The following is a 3,771-nucleotide window of genomic DNA, read 5'->3' as shown; positions in this document are numbered from 1 at the left end:
AAAAAAAAAAAAAAAAAAAAAAAAAGGATGAAAAGGAGACTAGCATTGAGTAGGCCACTAACAGTCTCCATAGTTATCTAAACCTTGAGATGAAAACATTTGGAGTAAATTTTTTTATAAATTATTTCTTACCCTATAACTGACTTGGCATTTCTCAGATTTCCCGTCCATGCTCTGGGTTGTACAGCTTTAGTGCCCCCATGATCCTTCCAGGCTGTAAACATACCAGAAGGTCTCAGTACCCCAAGCCCTAGCTCCAACAGTTTCCCTCACCTCGCCGGCTCCCTCCTACCACTCACAGGCAGGAGAGCTGCCCTCTGGCTCAGGTGCACCTTGGCTCAGCTTTCTGGCTCTTACCCTGCTCCTGCTTTGCCATCTGGTTTCCTCCTTCTTTTCCCAACTCCCAGGTATGTCTTTTTAAAAATTATCTCCATTGAGTGACTGCAAATTCATATGAATGCTGACTGCAGCTTATATAAAATGTGAACTGAAAGTCTTACAGTTTTAGGACAAATTTATGGAAATAAATCCACATATGCAAATATTTCATAAGAGGAATATTACTGTAAATGCAAGACAAGGATTCAAACAGATGGAGACAAAATATAGAAAGGAATAGAAAGGCAGAGAAAGAAAAAGCAACAGAGAGTCTGTCCCTTCCTTTAAGTATCGCTGAAAATTCCTTATCTGCCACGTACAATCTAGATAGATTAGGGGAGAAAAAGTAGAAGCAAGATGCTCTTGAGGATATTTTTCTTCCTGTTAGAATGTTGGTTTCTTAAGAAGAGCAACTATGCCACCCGTATATTTCATCAAGAGCCTTGAATTCTGATAGAAATTTGGTAAGTCCTAAGTGATTGTCCTTAAATAATATATTATGTTGAAACACTGACATGGGAACTGGACAACATACTCAGTAGCATAAACAAAGCCAACCCTTTCCTCTAGGCTAGTTACAGAATAGAGAAGAGGAATTTACAGGAGAAAAAAAACCAGAACTGAATAGAGTCAGAAGTAGACCCTCATAAATATAGTCAACTTATCTTTGACTAAGGAGCAAAGATAATACAATGGAGCAAAGATAGTATTTTCAACAAATGGTGCTGGACACCCACATACCAAAAAAAAAAAAAGTATCTAGATACAGACCTTACACCCTTCACAAAAATTAACTCAAAATGGATCACAGACTTACATGTAAAATGCAAACTATAAAACTCCTAGAAGATAACACAGGGGAAAGGCCAGAAAAACTTGGGTATAGCAATGACATTTTAGATACAACACCAAAGGCATGGTCCGTGAAAGAAATAATTGATAAGCTGGACTTCATTAAAATTAAAATTTCTGCTTTGTGAAAGACACTGTCAAGAGAATGAGAAGACAAGCCACAGACTGGGAGAAAATATTTGCAAAAGATAAGTCTGAAAAAGGACTGTTATCCAAAATATACAAAGACTCTTAAAAAACAATAATAAGAAAACAACCCAATTAAAAAAATGAGCCAAAGACTTTAATAGACACCTCACCAAAGAAGATATACAGATGGCAAATAAGCACATGTACAGATTCTCCACACCTTATGTCATCAGGAAATGCAAATTAGAACAACAATGAGAAACCACTACACACCTATTAAAATGGCCAGAAGTCACAACACTGACATTAGCAAATGCTAATGCAGATGGGAACTCTCATTCACTGCTAGTGAGAATGCAAAATGGTGCAGCCATTTTGTAAGACAGTTTGGGCAGTTTCTTACAAAACTAAACGTACTTTTACCATAAAATCCAGCCATTGCACTCCTTGGTATTTACCCAAAACAGGTGAAAACTTATGTTCAGACAAAAACCTGCACACAGATGTTTATAAGAGCTTTGTTCATAATCGCTAAAACTTGGAAGCAAACAAGTTGTCTTCAGTAGGGTAATGCATAAATAAACTATGGTATATTCAGACAAGGGAATATTATTCAACACTAAAAAGAAATGAGTTACTGAGCCATGAAAAGACATGGAAAAACCTAAATGCATAATATTAAGTGAAAGAGGTCAATCTGAAAAGGGCACATACTGATTACACCTATATGACAAGCTAGAAAAGGCAAAACTATAGACACAGCAGTTGCTACGGGGTGGCAGGGGGTGGGGTAGAATAGTTGGATTTTTAGAGCAGTGAAAATACTCTGAATGGTCCCATAATGATGGATACATGTCATAACACATTTGTCCAAACCCACAGAACACACAACACCATGAGTGAACCGTAATGTAAATTATGGACTTCAGGTGATGATGACGCACCAGCGTAGGATCATCCGTTGTAACAAATGTACCACTCTGGTGGTGGATGTTGATAATAGGGGAGGTCATGCATGTGTAGAGGCAGGAGAGATATAAAAAAAATCTCTGTACCTTCCCCTCAGTTCTGCTGTGAACCTAAAACTGCTCCTTAAAAAGTGTCGTAATAAGAAAAGAGAAAAGGGGAACTGAACAAGTACTGTAGCATACTCACAATCACCATGTGCGCCCTTTGATGGATGGAAAAACTGAGTTTCAAAGAGACTAAATAATTTTCCAAGACCACACACATCTACTTGACCTTCAGACCTTTTTTTATGGCCAGCTATACTGTTGAAAAGTGTAAAATAAGGACTAAAATGGCCTCCCTTGATTTAGGCATTTGCTCTGTCCCAGGAAAATTTTGCATTTAGTGAAAATCTGAATCACAAACCCTATCTTTGGCATTATCTTACATTAAAAATTAAAGCTGTGGGACTTCCCTGGTGGTGCAGTGGTTAAGCATCCGCCTGCCAATGCAGGGGACACGGGTTCGAGCCCTGGTCTGGATCGCACGTGCTGCAGAGCAACTAAGCCCGTGCTCCACAACTACCGAGCCTGTGCTCCAGAGCCTGCAAGCCACAACTACTAAGCCCACGTGCCACAACTACTGAAGTCCACGCGCCTAGAGCCGGTGCTCCACAACAAAGAGAAGCCACCGCAATGAGAAGCCTGCACGCTGCAACAAAGAGTAGCCCCCGCTCGCCACAACTAGAGAAAGCCTGCACGCAGCAACGAAGACCCAATGCAGCCAAAAATAAATAAATAAATTTTATTTTTAAAAAAATTAAAGCTGCATTTGGTACTAAAACACGATTTTGAGAAGCACTGCTTTTTTAAAACATTGAAATGTGAATTGACCTTGAGACAAAAATTTTATTTCTCCTCTTTTATAAGCAGATTTTTCAAATGACTTAAAAGAAGGCTAAAAAGTGTTATGGTGAACACCACTTCAAATACATTCCAATGAACATTAATTGGAAGAGGATTAAGATGAATGTCTTTAAATGCTCCATAGAGATAAAGGCAGTTAAAGGTATGATTCCTCACAGACTTCTTGATGAGACACTTCCTAGGGGTCGTGCAGGGAAATTAACAGCCAAGCAAACCACAACTGGCCCAAGTCATCTCAAAACTGAAGTTCACTGACGATATGGTTGTTTCTCCCTAAGGACCCCTGTCCAGACTTCCTCTTTGATCCCCTGGGCCTCTGGGGCCCCTGAGGTTTCTACCCTCATCTTTTTTTTTTTTTTTTTTTTGTACACGGGCCTCTCACTGTTGTGGCCTTTCCCGTTGCGGAGCACAGGCTCCGGACGCGCAGGCTCAGCGGCCATGGCTCACGGGCCTAGCTGCTCCGCGGCATGTGGTATCTTCCCGGACCGGGGCACGAACCCGTGTCCCCTGCATCGGCAGGGGGACTCTCAACCACTGC

General features: G+C 40.5%; 1 pseudogene; it reads left to right on the top strand.

Annotated features, from left to right (window-relative positions):
• The first annotated feature begins 2,294 nt into the window (after positions 1–2,294).
• LOC112062126 (mitochondrial import inner membrane translocase subunit Tim9-like) overlaps positions 2,295–3,771 on the top strand; it is a 6,412-nt pseudogene continuing 4,935 nt past the window's right edge.

Source organism: Physeter macrocephalus, chromosome 20 (genome assembly GCF_002837175.3).
Source record: "Physeter macrocephalus isolate SW-GA chromosome 20, ASM283717v5, whole genome shotgun sequence".
NCBI classification, from domain to species: Eukaryota; Metazoa; Chordata; class Mammalia; order Artiodactyla; family Physeteridae; genus Physeter; species Physeter macrocephalus.
Note: the sequence above shows the minus strand (reverse complement) of the source record. Positions and strands in the feature narration are given on the sequence as shown.